This window comes from Ahaetulla prasina, chromosome 1 (assembly GCF_028640845.1).
Source record: "Ahaetulla prasina isolate Xishuangbanna chromosome 1, ASM2864084v1, whole genome shotgun sequence".
Lineage (NCBI taxonomy): Eukaryota > Metazoa > Chordata > Lepidosauria > Squamata > Colubridae > Ahaetulla > Ahaetulla prasina.
The window spans coordinates 297,455,921-297,475,349 of record NC_080539.1 but is presented as its reverse complement, the minus strand read 5'-3'; the positions used below and the strand labels follow the sequence as shown (position 1 = coordinate 297,475,349).

At 40.2% G+C, this 19,429-nt stretch overlaps 1 long non-coding RNA gene across 1 annotated transcript in view; it reads left to right on the top strand.

The window, feature by feature from the left end:
- The window catches only part of LOC131187498 (uncharacterized), a 53,923-nt gene that overhangs the window by 31,749 nt on the left and 2,745 nt on the right, over positions 1–19,429 (top strand). Inside the window, exon 2 of the long non-coding RNA XR_009152563.1 lies at positions 14,521–15,097. This is a non-coding gene — a long non-coding RNA (uncharacterized LOC131187498). The remainder of the gene's footprint in view (positions 1–14,520; positions 15,098–19,429) is intronic.

Below are 19,429 nucleotides of genomic sequence, written 5' to 3'. Positions count from 1 at the left end.
GAAACCCACCTCTGATTTCTATGCATTTTTTTTCCTGCCTAAGTGCAGGACCTTACTTTTCTCACCACAGAACTGCATCTTGCTGGATAGGACCCAATGCTCAAATCTTCCAAGATTTTCCTGAACTTTGAGTCTATCTTCCAAAGCACTGGCAGCTTGTTCTTGTCTACAAATTTGATGAGTTCCCCTTCTATCCTCTCATCTAAATCATTTATGAAGATATTGAAGAGCATCAGGTCCAAGACAGAACCTTGCATGCTTCCCTCCATGTAAACATAGCTCTGTAGAGGTCTACATGCTGAACGCAGTTGATCAGCCAACCGTGAATCCATCTGGTGGTGATACTGTCCAGGGGCAGGTTTCAAAATTTGTTGCTGTGAGTTCACTCGTGGGCGCGTGTGATGCTTCTGCGCATCACAGAAGTGTCCAGGCGGGTGGGTGGAGCCTCCCACTGCCACCGCTACCGGTTTGCCTGATCTGGGGCGAACCGGTAGCAACCCACCACTAGTACTGTCTATTCCACATTGTTCTATGTAACTAAGAAGTAGGCTCTGATCTACTTTGTCAAATGTCCAAATAGACCACTGTACATCCACAGCATTTCCCTAATCCGCTAATTTAGTTACTTTATCAAAGAAAGCAATAAGGCTTGTCTGGCATAATCTGTTTTAAAAAAATATGCTGGTTTCCATTAATCACCTTGTTGATTTCTAGATGCCCACAAATGCTCTTCTTGATTATTTTTTCCAGAATTTTCCCAGGCCAAGATGATTGTTCTATATTTCCTGGATCTTTTTGCCCTTTTTGAATACTGGAACCACATTGTCTCTTTCCCATTCCTCTGCCAGCTGTACTTTTCCACCCCGGGCCACCCCAGTGAAGCTGTCGAAGTGCTGTCCCGGTGTCTGGAAGCCGTACGGGTCTGGATGGGGAGGAACAGGCTCAAACTTAATCCCTCCAAGACGGAGTGGCTGTGGATGCCGGCACCTCGGTACAGTCAGCTGCAGATGCGGCTGTCTGTCGGGGGTGAATCATTGGCCCCGATGGAGAAGGTACGCAACTTGGGCGTGCTCCTGGATGGTCGGTTGTCCTTTGAAGACCATTTGGCAACCGTCTCCAGGAGAGCATTTTATCAGGTTCGCCTGATCCGCCAGTTGCGTCCCTTCCTGGACCGGGATGCCTTATGCACAGTCACTCATGCTCTCGTTACCTCTCGCCTGGACTACTGCAATGCTCTCTACATGGGGCTCCCTTGAAGAGCACCCGAGACTTCAGCTAGTTCAGAACGCTGCTGCTGGTTATCGAGGAGCGCCTCGAGCTCCCACATAACACCTATCCTGCGCAGACTGCACTGGCTACCTGTTGTTTTCCGGTGCGCTTCAAGGTATTGGTTACCACCTTTAAAGCGCCCATGGCTTAGGACCGGCTATCTACGGGACCGCCTACTGCCGGCTTCTATCTCCCATCGTCCAGTGCACTCCCACAGAGAGGGACTCTCAGGGTGCCGCCAGCCAAACAGTGTCGACTGGCGGCCCCCAGGGGAGGGCCTTCTGTGGGAGCTCGGACCCTGTGGAACGAACTTCCCTCGGACTTCGACAATTACCTGACCTTAGGACCTTTCGCCGCGAACTTAAAACTTATTTATTTCGTATGGCTGGACTAGCCTGATTTTTATTTTTATTGGATGGGTTTTTAAAATTTTGTTATTTTACGGGGGAGTACGTTTTTTAACATTTTTGGGCATTTGAATTAGTTTTTTAAGGGATGTTTTTAATTACTGTGTGTATTTATATTTTATCTGCCTGTTCACCGCCCTGAGTCCTTCGGGAGAAGGGCGGTATACAAATTAAAATATTATTATTAGTAGTAGTAGTAGTAGTACCTCTTTGGTCCAGAAGCTCTGAAAGATACCATTCAGTGCAGTGGTGGAATTCAATTTTTTTTACTACCGGTTCTGTAGGCATGGCTCGATGGGCGTGGTGTGGCTTGGTGGGCATGGCAGGGGAAGGATACTGCAAAACCCCCTTTCCCTCCCCACTCCTGGGGGAAGGATATTGCAAAATCTCCATTCCCACCCAACTCTGAGGCCAGCCAGAGGTGGTATTTGCCGGTTCTCCAAACTACTCAAAATTTCCGCTACCGGTTCTCCAGAACCTGTCAGAACTTGCTGAATTTCACCCCTGATTCAGTGGGTCCAAGGTCACATCTGCCTGCTCCTTCAGTACCCTGGGATGTAAACCATTTAGTCTTGGAAACACACCGTTAACTTTTTCAACCCAAATCTCAAATTTGCCAGAGTTGCAATAGGGACCATGTCAAAGAATTACTGCTCATATTAATGCATAGCTCTCCAAGTTGTTAAACATTTCTCAGTTCCTATTCTTAAGATTATGTAAGAGAATCCATAGAACCACTCCTTGGACCCATATAGACAGAAGGTTGTGTTCTGTTTTTCCCCGCAAAGATAATAGCAGAACAGGCGTCTTGGTGAAGACTCCTTTCTACTGAAGCTGGGCAGATGTTCTTCTAATTACTTGCTTAAATGTCAGTGTGTTCATCTTGGAGTTTGATTCACCTATATAGCTCTATGCCAAAGTTCAGTTGCATCCAGTCAAATTTATGTTTCAATGGATCCCTCACTGAAAAGAAGCTGACAAACTCTTTACATGGTACTAAGTTAAACGTTAGATCTTTCTGCAGATTTCTTTCTGGAACACTTTACATTTTCAAAATGTGAAGGTAGTAAATATTGCAGGTGTAGAAGCTCCACCTACGGTCAGCACTCTATAAAATGTCCTTTATTATGGAAAAGGTCAACTAGGACATTTATACAGGAGAGAATTAATAAAACTGAATGTAGGGTGGTAGGATATTGTAAAATTGCTTTTCTCACCCTCTTCCCCTGCAACCGCTCCCCCCTCCCCCATATCCTCCAATCTGCTCTGGGATAATGCATACTCTGTTAAAGACAATTAATGAAATGAATTGTGATGAAATGGTACTAACCAGAAAGGTAACAATGATGGTGTATAGAATTGACTCCGTACCAGAATGGTCACAGAAATAGCTCTACAACTGGTCACGGGCAATGATCTTGGCTTTAAATGAATATATTTCCCCTTAAGTGAGAGCCAATTGAGTGTAGGGGAACTACTCAAAGTGCAGAAAATAATAAGGTTTTCTTCCCTGGAAGTGAGAGTCCTAGTGAGAGTGGAGTCAAGTTAGAGTAGAAACCTGCTAAAAGGAAATTCAAGGTAAGAAGTTGGGGCAAATTCGGATTCAGAATAGACACTGAGGATGTTGTCAAAGGGGATGGTCAGTGTGTAAGGCATTTGGCCACTCGAATTAGGGAAGATTTGAGATCACACCAGGAAGATCATTCTATGAAAGAAAGTGCTAGCTGGGCCATTAAAGTAGAAGAGGAGATGGAACTTTGATGCCAATTAAATTTTGTTATTTGCATCTTCCCAGATACTGTACATCAGATAATTGAGAGCCTTGGCTTCAAGCTAGTGTTGTCAAGCTAATGTCTGAGCCATCATGCTTTTCTTAATTATGAAGGACAGGTTGGATAGCTTGCATCACAAGGATTTGGTTGGATGAGGATGAGGAATTCTCAAAAAGGAGAGATGGGACCCTTGAGCAGGTCAGTCTATGTTGCTTTGGGGCACGAACTTTCACCTATTTTATTTAACATTCTAGCATCAACAAATGATAGAGGGAGGGAGGAAGGGGGGGAGAAAGAGAGAGATCTTCTTGCACCAGTTGATGTGCAAGTTGATGTGATACATGGCAGCATTTAGCTAACCTGAAATGAATTCTGAAGCTAAGCAAAATTGAGTTCATTGTTTGGATGGGAGACCATCAGCAAATGCCAGGTCTATAGACTAGACTGGAAGCTGTAACAAATTATTTCCATACTGTTGTGAAGCAAACTGTATGATTGTGTCCACCCAGTCATTATTTATAGAACTCAACCAAAGGTACTTACTAATTTTCGCTTCATGCAGGTGAAGAACATTGATGAAGGTTTATAATGAAATCTGATATGTTTTCTTTATATTGTGAAAATGTTTTCAAAACATTCAGATTTCTTTTTCCTTCAAAAATGGAGGAGGAAAAAGCATTTGTTTCCTAAACTAAACTTGGTGGTGCTACTTCTATTCAGCCATGAAATTTTGAATATTTTATAAGACAAAACTCTGGACAAAGGGACAAGAGCCCTTTCTCCATCCTGGTGATGCTAATTTTTATAATGGGGACACTGTTTGAATCAAACTAATCCTGAGTGACCTTCTTTTCCCCAGGCTTCATTCTGTTCTTCAATTAGCCACAGTGAGAAAGTGCTGTGTCCTGGGGGCATTGGCATGTTTAATTTCTACAACATACTGGGAGGTTAGTTGCTGTGAGACAACTGGAACTGAACAAATTAAGAAACAGAGTCCAATTAATTCCATAATTAAAACCAAAAGCATAACATAGAAATGGATGGAAATGATGGTCCGCTTATTCTTCCAATAGACACTCAGGAGGTCTGACAAGTATGACAACTCAACTCACACACATCTCACGGAGTCAAATTCTCAGTTTGGGCCTAAACTCCTTACTAGAGTAGTGTATGGAGATGGGAGGCTGGATTTTAACTACAAGAACACACAGTTCTGCCAAACCACACTCTCTTTGAAACAAGGAAGACATTTGGACATTAAAACCGAAACTGTCACCTCTTTGGGTGTGACATATTGAAGACTGACTGTGTGCTTAAGTGACAATTAGACCATCTTGGTTCTTAGTCACTGTTTCCTCCTGACGTGATCAGCAGGCAATGTGAGGGAAAGCTAGAAGCAATGCTTTTGCCTTCTCCTTTCACAAATGTAGAAACAGACACAGTGCTTGTACCATGAGAGTATAAATAAAGACATCCAGAAGAAAGGAGTATAAGAAGGTGCCTTACACCACACCTTACTTTATGTCGTAGTGATGAGCAGCTGCTCTCTACCTCAGACAAAGCCCTTTCTCTACTTGCTGCCTATCCTTATGATATTTATCCATCCAATCCAGTGGTGGGATTCAAATAATTTAACAACCGGTTCTCTGTCCTAATGATTTCTTCCAACAACCAGTTCACCAAACTGCTCAGAAAGTTAACAACTGGTTCTCCCAAAGTGGTGCGAACTGGCTGAATCCCACCACTGGATATATCTATTGTGGGGGCAATTCCTGCCTCTATCCATGTTCACACCAGTGTCAATTGGGAAAAATAGCAGACATTTCAAAACTCTTTTCAACTTGTTCAAAGAACTCAGGAAGCAAGCATAAATTAATTTTAACTAGGAATCTTAGCACTCCAAATTTTAAAGAAACTGAACCTACATAAACGTCAGATTCACACACACACCTCAGTACATCTCCTTTGACTTCTGTATGAGCTTCAGCAAAAGCCACAGAAATTTCTTTCCAAATCCAGTGTTAAGAATGCTTATGTAAGATTTATTGATTCAATTGCTGTGTTTTGTTCAAGCACCGTAACAAATGGTCAGTCCACCAGTTGTGGTTACCCGATATGCCAGAAATGTAATGAATGGTTCTTCAGAAAAAAAATTGCCCTATTTTCTGAAAACCTAGCTTTTAGGTATGAACACCTCAAGCTTTCTAAGCAGAATAAAATGGATGGTGAGTCAAAAGCTTTGAACTTTTAAAGTTGAAAATTGTTTTGGCAATTCAAGATTTAGTTGGTTTTGCAGGGGGTAGGTGGGAAGAGACATTGTCCCAAACAATCCTGCAACACGGTGTTGGTATTTGATTAACCACGGACATGAGCCATAAACTGATCTTATTCAAACTCCCTTTAAATTTTGTGAAAAGGAGAATGTTCAAACCAGTATCCTGGCCAAATTCCATTCTGGATAATTACATTCAGCCCACCTACACAGATTGGCAGCTACAGAGAAATACACTGTGTTGTTGAAACTGTAGGGAGCCAAAAGAGCATAGGCAAATTAAATCACTGCATGAACAAAGGCTTTTGTCTTAAGCTTTCTCCATGAGAAATGAAAGATCCTTTTTTAAAAGAGTGACACCAGTGGAAAGCTTCTATGCTACAAATTCAAGACACACTCCTTTGAACTATAGATCAAGGTGTTTTACACGTCTCTCCCTGTTCAAAAAAGGGAAATAAAGGTAGATATGAAGGGAAAAGTCTATTAGGCAAGGTAAGCACTTGACTTGCAGGGTGGGGGGGATCATCTCTGAACATATCAGAGGTTTTGACAAGCAGGATTAAACTCTTGTAGGAGATAGGACTTGATTAACCATCTTAAAAATTAAGTCAAGGAGCTGGCAACCAGCAAGAAGTCTTTGAAAAATAGCAGTAACTTTGTCTGGCCGGCTTAGCTTAATTAAGTGGAAGAAAGATTGACAAGTAATTTGTTGGAAAAGAACATTATGGATACAGCTAAATGAAAAATGTCTTTTACCTGCAATTGTCAAGATGCTTTCCTTCTGTTTCCAGATGATTTACGTTAGTTTGTAAATAAACAGATGTGTTTAGATGTTGCAGTCACTTTAGCAATGTGCCATGGTAAAGAAGGAGCATCATCGAGCACCAACTTGTTAGTACCACTCAGGAGTCTTTCTCTTTCAGTGTGCTTAATTTATCTGGTTTCCTTAAACCTCTTCCTATATAGAATATTCAAGCAAGTGTACATTTCAGATAGCAGATTCCATTTACCTGCATGGGTATATTTGTATACAGTGGCACTTGTATATTGCTGTTTGCTGTTTGATGCCACCAATTATGCAAAATTTGCCTTTATTGTGAAATTAGTTTTTTGGGTTGAGTTGGAGCCAAGTGATACCTAGTTAAGTATCTCAAACTGCTTAGAGACACCAGCATGAATTACAGTCTATGTCACATATTATTGTAATGAGATGTGCTTGGTATTGACTTGTGTGTTCTTTGAACCCAGCTGTTATTATTTGTATACCAAAATTTATGACATTGCATGTTGTGCAATTCTAGTCAGTAATGCCTTAGTGAAATACCCAGATCTTTTTATTTCATGACATTTTTCCCCTCCTTTTGACAATAACTAACCAATTACACCCAAGGCATCCCAAAAAGTTTAACAGAGTCCAAGGAATTCCATTCCCAATATAGAAACCAAAGGGTAACGTTCAACTAAAGCAGATTGCAGCTTTGAATGGCATTATTACTATCATGTCCTCGAGCCAATTGCAAAGATTTAAGTATGATGGGGAGTTAAATGAGTGAAGGTGTCACTGTTCTGACCAGTGCGATCAATCAAGAGATAAGAGAGAAAAAACATCATTAGTTTTCATGCTTCCTCCATTCTCACCTTTTATGCTGATGAGAATAGGAGGATATGGCTGACACAAATGTGTCATCTCTTATTTCTGTAATTAAGATATGCATACAACTTGAATTTCTTCATATTATTCAACTGTTTCGGAAATCTAGGCAGAATGAAATCAAAGGGAAGTTATTTAGAAATCATACACAGACAAAGTGGCAACTGATGCCATTCTTCTTCAATATACTGAGACAATTTGGTGATTTTAATTTACATCCTTCCTGCTGTTGCCTTAGGTGGGCATTGCTCTTCTTGCCCCCTATTGCTGGGTAAGATCCTGGATATGCACGCTGCAATACATCACAAGATGGCTTGTTTGTGTCTGAGATTACAAATCATCTTTATGGCAAAGATTAGATGCCTAATTTTTTCCAGGGCCACAGTATACTTCGGAGCACTATGTTGGAGGCTAAAGTCCCAAATTAGTTGTTGGAGCCAGGACAAACATTTCATTTCATTTCAATTGACAATTAAATAAATCGCAGTATAATTAATATATCTATCTTTTATTGATGTAATGAGTAATTTTGTTTTTTCGCAGATTACTGTCAACATTATAATTTGGCAATAACTTGAGTTGGGAGTCAGATCCAAAAATCAAGGGCTCTTCATGTGGCCATATAGCTCCTATTGGGTAGCTTTGGTATATGCCTAGTATGTTGCATGAAACCAATCCATTATGATTTATTCAAAAGAAAAGAAGGTTAAGTAACCACAGTTCAGCCTAATACGTGATCCATCGGCAAAATGTCCAGCTGCTTAAAAATTGGCTTACTCTATATGAAGGCTTATTAGTTAGATCACAAAGAAACAATTGATTTCAAAACTCAGTATTTCACTGTTGCAGCACTCAGCCAACTTTGGCTTATCTCCAAAAAGCTAAGTTAGATATGATTAATATTTTGGATAAGAGGCCATTAGGAGATCTCAGGATAGACTACATGGGGAAGGGGAAAATTCACAGAAGATAATAATAGAAAACCATTTCAATACTTCTACACTGTTACCACTAAGCAATTGCGCAGTTTTATCTATGTGATTGCCACATGTTCAGCTTCCCTGGGAAGCATTTTGAGAAAAACATACTGTGTGAAGTACATACCCACCAAGGCTGAAGTTTAACAACACAATATCTCTCTGGAGAGCCCCAGTCAGTCTCAACAAACTCTTTGGAACGAATATTGGTATTTTCTAAAATCATGCTCTTTATGAATTCTTCTAAAAGACTCATGTTCTTTCTTAATTGACAACTTGATTTTTCTAGATACACACAGAAACATCCATCAGAATACATGCATAACTTTTTGCTGTCCCATTTTTTTCAGCCAAGATATGATAGCAACATTCTTCTTCCAGTAAAGAATAGATAGAAATTATTATGAGCCGCGGTGGCACAGTTATTAGAGTGCAGTACTGCAGGCTACTTCTGCTGACTGCCGGCTGACTGTAATTTGGCAATTCAAAATCTCACCAGGCTCAAGGTTGACTCAGCCTTCCATCCTTCCAAGGTGGGTAAAATGAGGACCCAAGCTGTTGAGGGCAATATGCTGACTCTGTGAACCACTTAGAGAGGGATGTAAAGCACTGTAAAGTGGTATATAAGTCTATATGCTATTGCTAGTGCTATTATAGAAGGACCAGGAAAAAAACAGTTTCTAAATTCTTTCTTCAAAGAGCACTTTGGCCCTGTGGGTGGCCCTGTCCCCACCCAAGAAAGAAGAGTAGATAACAAAGCCATACATTGCAACTGGGAAAACAATAGCCTTGACTCTACGTACTTTTGTTGGCAGGGTGATGTCTCTGCTTTTTAGTATGCTGTCTAGATTTGCCATACTTTTCCTCCCCGGGAGCAAGCGTCTTTTAATTTCTTGACTGCAGACCCCATCTGTGGTGATCTTGGAGCCATTCAAATATGTGGTTATAAGTTACAGGTAGTCCTCAACTTATAACCATTCATTTAGCAACCGTTTAAAGTTACAACAACACTAAAAAAATGACTTATGACTGGTCCAAGCACTTACAACCATCAGAGCATTCCCCATGGTCATTTGATCAAAATTCAGATGCTTGGCAACTGGCATATATTTATGATGGTTGCAGTGTCCCAGGGTCATATGATCATCATTTGCAACAATTCCAGATGTCTTCTGACACGCAAAGTCAATGGGGGCAGATAGAGTTGATTAACAACTGCACAATTCATTTAACCATTGCAGTGATTTATTTAACAACTGTGACAAAAAAAAACGGTTGTAAAATTGAGCATGACTCACTTAACAACTGCCTTGCTTAGCAATAGAAATTTTGGTGCTGCTTATGGTTGTAAGTTGAGGACTATCAATAGTCCACCACATTGGCAGAACATCATAGATGGCAGCAAAGAGTGAGAGTTTTCAGTATATCTGATCCCAGCTAATGACTACCTGGATTGTTGCATATTTTTGAATAAACGGAGTCTCATATGCAGCAGTTTATGTAGAGTTTATGTAGAGTTTAACTACATTGCAATCCTTGACCATGTCTCTGTTCTACCCTTTGGATTCTAGTAGTTTACAGAGTTTGTCTCTTGGAATTCCTGCTTTGCATGAAACTCGTCTCTGCTTCCCCTTCAAGTCCAGGTCACTGGTAGCAACCCTATACTTTCATTGAGACTAAATTAGTTTAATAGCCTTGCCTTGCAAATTATCTGTTTGCTTTTTTCATTTAAGTATTCTGGTAAAACTAGTGACCTAGAGTGGTTTTACAAGTAGATTTATGTTGCAATAATAATGTTATTGGCCAACTTAATGTTAATAAGGCCAACTGTCTTATTCTACAAAGTCCCAGAGGGCAGGACAAGAAACAATGCTTGGAAACTAACCAAAGAGAGAAGCAACCTGGAATTAAGGAGAAACTTCCTAACAGTGAAGACAATTAACCAATGAAACAGCTTGCTTTCAGAAATCATAGGCACTCCATCACTGGAGGTTTTTCAGAAGAGACTAGACCAGGGATAGTCAACCTTTTTATACCTACTGCCCTCTTTTGTATCTCTGTTAGTAGTAAAATTTTCTACCCACCCATCTCTCGCACATTGTGGATTGGGTTGGGAGGGGCAGCTACCAGTTCTGCTTGTCTGTTACAGCAGGGTGGTGTGGGGGGAGATGCGTGAGCTATTCTGGGATGAGGCTCTTTTGTTTGCGGTTGTACTATACCGCCATTTAGTTTCACTTACATAACGTGAACTAAACTTATGCGCGGGCGATACAAATAGTATATTTTCAGAAATTTAAATTGTCACAGGTAATTTTATGAAAACCTAATGAAAATGTTTTTAAATAATGCTATGAATTTTTTTTAAAAAGTCAATTAAATTAAAAAAAGGAAACTGCTTCAGTATTGGACAAAACCCCTACCGCTCACCATGAGAGCTGGAACGCCCACTAGTGGGTGGTAGGGACCAGGTTGACTACCACTGGACTGGACAGTCACTTATCTGAAATAGTATAAGTTCTCCTGCTTGAGCAGGGGTCTGGACTAGAAGACCTCCAAGGTTGCTTCCAGCTCTATTCTATTCTACATTCTACATCTGTAAAGACAAAAATAAGTTTTGCAAGGGAAGTTCTTCAGTAAGACATGATGCTATGATTAGCAAGTGCTGATATAATAGCCAGGTTTCACATAACACATTGTTGCTTGGTAACCCAACTTATTACTGCTATAGAAGACAATGAATTGGGTTTGTAAAGGAAATGCTGATCCAACCAATTGAATTGGCTTAGTAGACCATAATTTGGCTATCTATGAATACAGAATAACCTTGGAAGGAGTTGGAAGGGACCTTGGGTGTCTTTTAGTCCAACCCATTGCCTAACAAGGAGACCCTATACTATTCCAGACAAATGGCTATCCAATCAATGGGATCAATGGAAGGCCATTTTATGCAAAAATCTGGACAATCACCATACCATGGTAAAAAGTTCTTGAGTGGCTGAGGCTTTAAGATAGCCTGTTATTAAAACACAGCTGCTTGCAATTACTGCAGGTTCTAGTCCCACCAGGCCCAAGGTTGACTCAGCCTTCCATCCTTTATAAAGTAGGTAAAATGAGGACCCAGATTGTTGGGGGGGCAATAAGTTGACTTTGTAAATATACAAATAGAATGAGACTATTGCACTGTAAGCCGCCCTGAGTCTTCGGAGAAGGGCGGGATATAAATGTAAATAATAAAAAAAAAAGTTAAGTGTTTTTAATGTAGCTCCTTGCTGCCACCAGTGATTGTTTATTTATTGCAGCAGAGATGCGGAAGCTCGAAGTTAGTAAATTTGCAAATTCCTACCCACTTGGTGCTAAGCATGTTTTATTGAATAACTTGCAGTGGTCAGTTCATATATCACATTAAGCTAAACTCCAACAAACTCCATTTATGCTAACAGCAAAATGTGAACACTGTCAAGTTTCTTCTTCTTGTGAATCATTTTATCTTGAATCATTTACAAGCTCTACAGACCGAGTAGCATTCTCAATATCCCAGGAATAGAGACTTTAGGCCAGGCTGCAGAGAGCGGTTCTCTTGTATATATCTATCAAAATGCACGAGGTCATTCAAGAAGACTGCCACATAGCCCCCATTAATTTAAATGGATCTTGCATGAGAAAAAAGTATTCTCCCTGGACTGCAGCCTCAGGATTTAATTCCTTCTTTGTGATTGAAATGTTTGAGGATGGTAGGTGGCAATGTGCCAGCAGCCCAGAAAATACAAAGCAGAACTGCCTACAGTGCTAATCTGAAATTCTGTTTAGTTAAGTTTTACCCATCATTTGCCTGGTCAGAAGCAACCAAAGAAGGCGTTCAGCAGTCCTGAGTAGATGCTTCACAATAGGAGGTGTTTAATTAGCCAATTTCATCAAGATTTGCAGATTTTTGCCCTTGAACTATGTCACAGTTTTGGGGAGGGGTAAATCATATTTAGTTCTGAGCAGCCATAATTGCTAATTAGCACTCAGCTTTTCATTCTAATCCGGTAGTAAAATGCAACAAAAATAAATTATAACAGCAATTATGATTTCCCCTCCAAATGGATCTTTACTGCTATATATCATTTTTCCCCTTTAAATTCTCACCTTGATGAAGAATATAAATTTTATCAAGAATATAATTAGTAGTATTTTGAATGGCAGCATAATTTTAATAAACATGTTTTGCACGATTTATGTTTCTTGTTCTATAAATCAGATAGCACAGAAGATGGCACATTTAGAAAAATAACACAGAATGGCAGAAGTGTGCACATTTACTGAAAATGCTCTCTGATTGTTTTCTTCCTGTCAGTCTGATGTGACAGCACCAAATTACCCTATTATCCATATCGTCTGCCATTTTTTTTGATAGAAGACCATGGTCAACAATTTAGGAATATTCAAAGTGACAAACGGATCAGTTTTAGGTGACTATTAGTTTGTAAGAGGCTGAAGAAATGCTGTGCCAAATGTCAATTTTTTTGTTGTGAATCTACAGCCTTAAAGTATTTTTCATTTCATCATGAAAATATCAGGAAACCAAATTAGCTGAGTTGCATTTAAATAGGATCTCCTCTTCTGAAAGTTTGGACAGTTGTTACCAGGGAGTGAAATGCTACCGGTTCAGTCCGGTTCGCCCAAACCAGTAGGAAAAAATGCTACTGGTTCGTCGAACCAATAGTAAAAAATGTAAAAAAAAAAGTTCTGACAATCAGCTGAGCAATGCGCAATTTTCAAAACATTTTTTTTTACTTTTTTAGGATTTTTTTACTACCTATTTGTCCGAGCCAGTAGTAAAAAAAATGCATTTAAAAGGTAAAAAAAAGGCTCGGAAAATCACGCGTCACAGCTGATTCCCCCCCCCAGCAATGTTTTACTTACCTTCCTGAGCCTGCTTTTGGTGCACACCGCACATATGTGCATCTTGCCTTTGATGCACACTGCACATGCATGCGCACACCTTGCATTTGGTGTGCACTGCGCATGCAGCACGCATTCACAGCCAGCGAACCAGTTCAGATTTCACCACCGGGTTGTACTCAAAATTATAAATGTCACTGGGAGAGATTATTTGTCTCTTTAGCACAATTGGAGCGCAGTTGTATTACTGACCACATGTGTACCTGCAAATATATAATATTCTCACTACGACAGTGTTTCTCAATCCGGGGAATTCTGGGAGTGGAAGTCCACACATCTTCAAGCTGCCAAAGTTGAGAAACGCTGATATAGAGGCTCCTTCAAAAAACAGGCCCTGCCTTCTAGCCTTCATCACTCAGGCTTCACATGGAGGTCGGAGGCAGAATCATGCTGAGCTGAGCTGAGAAATTCTGGAAGTCGAATTCCATCTATCTTAAAGTTGCCAAGGTTGAGAAACACTGTGCTGGAGACTCCATATCATAATAACTAATGTGCTTTTTTAAAAAATTGCTGGCTGTCTTGTCTTTCTCATGCAACAGTTACTATTTTGTTCCGGAACACATTCAGACCACATCAGACATAGTCATGAATAATTTGTGTGATTAGTTTTTCTTTGAAATGCATGTAATTTTCTTGATCACCGTTTGGGCATATTTTAAAAGAAAGGGTTGAGATCTAAGTACGTTCTGCCCTTCATACTTGTTCGAATATATGCACGTATTGTATCCTATGTGTGAACCTTGAGAACAAAGCCTTATATCATTAGCATTCACAAGGGATGATGAGAGACCTTTCAAAAATTATGAAATCGGCAGTTATAAAATGCATTGAAGGACTGCAGATTATGCTGAAACCAGAAACTCTTGGCAACAGTATTATGCAGCCTTGTCCAACCTAATGCCCTCTTAAAGTTTAGAACGACAACTCCCATCATTTCACACCAGCCTGGAATGCTGGGAACTGCATATGTACAATATTAGACATACGGAGAGTATTATGAATGGGCAAAGCAGATGTCTTTTATTGCTCAACAAAGAGTAATATAATCATTTAATTATCCGACTCTCATATCTGTCAACAATTCCCACAGTGCTCGTATGCAATGCCCAGTTGAAATAACAACCCAGAAGGCCCTCTGGTTTTTCTTTTCCCTTTCCTAAAGAATTAACAAAATGTTTGTAGTCTACAATGATGAAGCAGAACTTTGAGCCAATTTTTTTTCCAACAGGTAAAAAGCCGAGTGTATTTACATGGGATTGTATTCCCAGGAAGCCACTCTAGCCCACCACACAAAGAAAACCCAGTTATCAAGAGATGGACTTTTTCCAAAGATATCACATAATTCTTAACACCTCTGCCAAATCCCATTAGGTCAAGCCATCAGAAGGAGGGCAGGAAAGCTGCTCATGCTGGCTCTCAAATGACATTGTGCCACATTATTCCCCTATATGTATGCTGTGTTTTACAACAGCAGCAAAGTTTTTCATGCTTGTATTATACTTGTTTTGGCTTTGATAATGAATAACACTCGATTCCCTTGTGACTTGGTGGATCATCCATGAGTTGTTCTTTCCAAGTGTCAAACAAGTTCCAAATACAGCCATGGCTGTCGCCATTTATCCCAAAGCAAGCAGTCACCAAGTATTCCAGTTTGGTTTCAGTGGTTAAGGCACCAGGTTAAAAATCAGGAGAATTCCTTGGGCACGAAAAACCAGCTGGATGACTTTGGATCAATCGCTCTCACACTCACCGCACAATTCACCTCAGAGAGGTGTGAGGAAAACAGGAGGAAGAAACAACATTAGGTATTTGCTGCCTTGAATTATTTATGAAAAACAATAATAAGGGTAGGATTACAAATTCTAGGAAAAGTATTTGGTAAATTATTTAAGATTATATTGAACATTTTTGTCTAGAACTTTGCTTTCTTTCCTCAAAGGTTTTTGAGGCTATCTGAGCTAAGAGTCACCTATGACCTACGATGGCTGGCTGTTTATGAACAATACTGTACCTGCTTTTGCAGTCATAGGTAGACTATTCAGGTTATCTCTTCTGCTTGTAAAGGTAGTCCTCCATTTACAACAATTCATTTAGTGACAGGATTGAAAAAAGTGACTTACGACTGTTTTTCATACTTACGACTGTTGCAGCATCCCCACATTCATCTGATCAAAATCCAGATGCTTGGCAACTAATTCATACTTATGACGGTTGCAGTGTCCGGGATCACACGATCACCTTCTGTGGCCTTCTGACAAGCAAAGTCAATGGGGAAGCCAGTTTCACATAACAACCGGGTTGCTAACTTAACAACTTCCGTGATTCACTTAACAACTGTGGCAAGAAAAGTCATAAACTAGGACAAAACGCACTTCACAATTGTTTCACTTAACAGCAGACATGCCAGGCTCCATTGTGGTCATAAATTGAGGAGTATCTTTAATTTGCTGCACCAACTTTGGTGAACAAGCAGTTGCTCAGATCCTGCAAGTATCAAGGCCCAGTAAACAGCTTATGATCAGCCTCATCCCATGTTTGCTTTTGCTACCTGTTCACTTGCCTTCTCCAAATGCACAACCAATTAGAGAAGTATAAAGAAGTAATGACTCTCCTATATGTAGCCTGGGGGAGGTAGTGAGGATTTTGCTGAGAGAAATGGAACTAACAGTGATAAGGAAATTAGAACACTTAGGGGAGGATTCACCAGAACTTAAATAACAATGCAACTCAACTGTCTCCAGAGCGGTGGTGGGAATCCTACTAACCCGGAATCGTTCTACATCATTTGTAAACTACAGCAAAGGTCTCCAACCTTGGCAACTTTAAGATTTGTGGACTTCAACTCCCAGAATTCTTCAGCCAGCAAAGCAAAGCAAAGCTTAAAGTTGCCAAGGTTGGAGGCCCCTGAACTACAGTATGAAAGAATGGCTCATACCAATTAGAGGAAAAGCTATGGATAGATAATGTTTAAGATCTATGGAAATTCACTGGTGATTTCACCTATAGCACAGGTAGGCCAACCTGTGGAAATGCATCCAAGTAAAAATAAAACAACATCCCATCCTTACTTCCCCATTTACACAGCAGTGAGGAATGTGTGTATTTACAGATTCTCTGCAGCATATGCTGTGGGAGAAGATAAAAGTGGGAGATGCGTAATGCTGGACATAACAGCCAGCAGATTGCTGAGCATGTATGTTTGTGTGTGTTCTTGTTTGTTTAAATAAAAGCTTCTGAACAGGAATAGTAAGAACTTGAAATTTCACCAGCTGTTGCTGACTTGATCTTGCCCAAACTGATTGTCAGAAAGAACTACCATCCCCAAAAGGAATAGGATTGGATTGGTCCCAGTTAAGAAGGAGAAAATGTAGAGAGAGAGAGAGATAAAGTAAAAAGATAGAGAGATTGAAACTTATTGCTACAGGTGGCTATAAAAAGCGGTTCCAACCAGGGGTGAAATCCAACAGGTTCTGACAGGTTCTGGAGAACTGGTAGCAGAAATTTTGAGCAGTTCAAAGAACCAGTAGCGGAAACTTTGAGTAGTTCAGAGAAGCAGCAAATACCACCTCTGGCTGGCCCCAGAGTGGGGTGGGAATGGAGATTTTGCAATATCCTTCCCCCAGGAGTGGAGTGGGAATGGGGATTTTGCAGTGTCTTTCCCCTTTAGTGGGGTGGGAATGGAGATTTTGCAATATCCTTCCCCCAGGAGTGGGGAGGGAATGAGGATTTTGCAGTATCCTTCCCCTGTCACGCCTACCAAGCCACACCACACCCACCAAGCCACGCCTACAGAACTGATAGTAAAAAAATTTGGATTTCACCACTGGTTCCAACCATTTCCCTTTGTTATCTGTATATGATATGTATTGAACACTATAATTTGTTTTGTCAGTAAGATTATGCAAAGCATTTAAAAGGGGGGCATTTGGCACAGATACATTTATGAAGCAACATGTACCTTCTATAGATGGAATATCTTTAGTTTTCAGCTGTGATTCATCTCTCTCAAATTGAACCCTGCTGTTGGTAACCACAGTGGAGACCACCTCTCCTGAATGCTATGCACAGGTATCTAGGAGAAGCCATGATGGTGCCATATGGATCATGATATCATCATTATGCAAGGGGCAGAATTATATCACATCATGACATCTGCTGCAAATGTCCCTTTATATTTTTGGCCTAAGTGCAGAAACCATTGTCTTTTTCCATGTTGCCTTTTGTCTTTGTAGTCTAGTCTACAGGACTGGAGTTCCTTGGTGCTCTCTCATCCAAGTTCAACCCTGTTTAGCTTTTTGAAAATCAGTCAAGATTAGTTTTGTGTTGCTCCGCCTATCGTGATCGGTGATCTTAATCAAGTCAGAGTGGAAAAGGCTTGGCCCTAATTTCTCCAAATTCTTATGAGGACCTAATTGGAAAAGCCTTCGTGAATGGGAGTTGCACTGAGAGTTGTATATCATGCAAGGGATGTACACAGATCCCTTGCATGATATACAACTCTCAGTACATAAGTATACTCAGATGGTTGATCTGATCTGGAATCCGTCTGAATTCCGAAAGGGGGAAAAAATGTTTGGCTCATGAATGAGGAGATTCCTTTGTTAGAGACAAGCAATTGTTGAGAAAATTATTACTGCCCCTCTGTACAGAAATTGGAGATACAGAAAATGAAGGATTGAGAGGTCAGTATTGTGTTGTCTGGAAAATCGGTTCATTCTTAAAACATAAGTGGCCAAATGTGTATTTATTTTACCTCACCGATTTATCAAAAGCACTAGGTTAGCATTATCAAAATTTTTGTAAAACTACTGCCTTATGTAAGAATGTCATGAGAAAAGGGCAGTTGTTCATGTCTGTTCATGGAAAAAACTGTTAAGCAACCCATCCACAGCATTCTCTGACTATGCAGAGATAAATAGAAAACCGTGTCCAAGAAAACTAAAGTTATTCCACCCATATAGTCTGTTCTTTGCTCCCTGTCCAGACGGTATGTACGCACAGTCTTGCTTTAACTCCAGGTAACTGCTTGGACTAGTCCCTGCAGTTTTCTTGGCAAGTTTTTCAGAAGTGGTTTGCCATTGCTTCCTTCTAGGTCTGAGAGAGAGTGACTGGCCCAAGGTGTCTCTGTGCCTAAGGTAGAACTAGAATTTACAATCTTCCAGTTTCTAGTCTGGTACCTTAAGTACTACACCAAGCTGGGTCTCTGTCAAGACATAGTCCTAAGATAAACAGTATTCCAGGTGAGAACTTCAATACCCAACCACCACCTTATAACTTTCTAATATTAGAATGATGATGAAGTTACTGATGATGTTAATGATGGCTTATGCTACCATTCCAAATGTACTGAGATTACAATCAACCCCTAGAATTCCCAAAACATCTGTAGAATAGTAAGTTAGAGAAAGTATATGTATATCATTCATGCTATCTGCCTTACCTCAATGTTCTTCACTTCTAACTAGAATGAAAGAAACTAGAAAACGGAAAAGATAGATAGTGATTCATATTTATACTTATAACAGACTAATGGAATAACAGAATAAAAATTTGGAAGGGAACTTGGAGGTCTTCTAATCCAAACTCCTGCCAAGCAGGAGACCCTATACCCGTGATGGCAAACTTATGACATGTATGCCAGAGGTGGCACACAGAGTCCTCTCTTTGGGCATGCATGCAATTGCCAGCTGCTCTCTTCTGGGTTTTGGCGCTGTGGGCTGAACATGCACACTCCAGTTTTGGCACTCAGTGCCAAAAAGGTTAACCCTATACCATTTTGGACAGTCCAATCTCTTCTTAAAAATCTCCAGTGATGGAGCACTCACAATTTCTGGAAGCAAGTCAATCCACTGATTAATTGGAAACTACTATCAGGAAATTTCTTCTTAGATCTACATTGGCTGTCTCTTTGGTAAGTTTCCATCCATTTAATTACTTAAATTTAATTTAACCCTCCACCCCAAAATAACCAATATCTAGAATATCTGAGAAAAGAAAGTATTATTTTTATTTCAGCAAAGAAAGTGCATTCATCAAGAAAGGCCACTATGGTTGTTTAGTAACCTTTCAATGTGTACCCTGGACAAAGTCCAAATTGTCCACTTCTAAGACCTTCTACATCCTACACTGGAACTTAA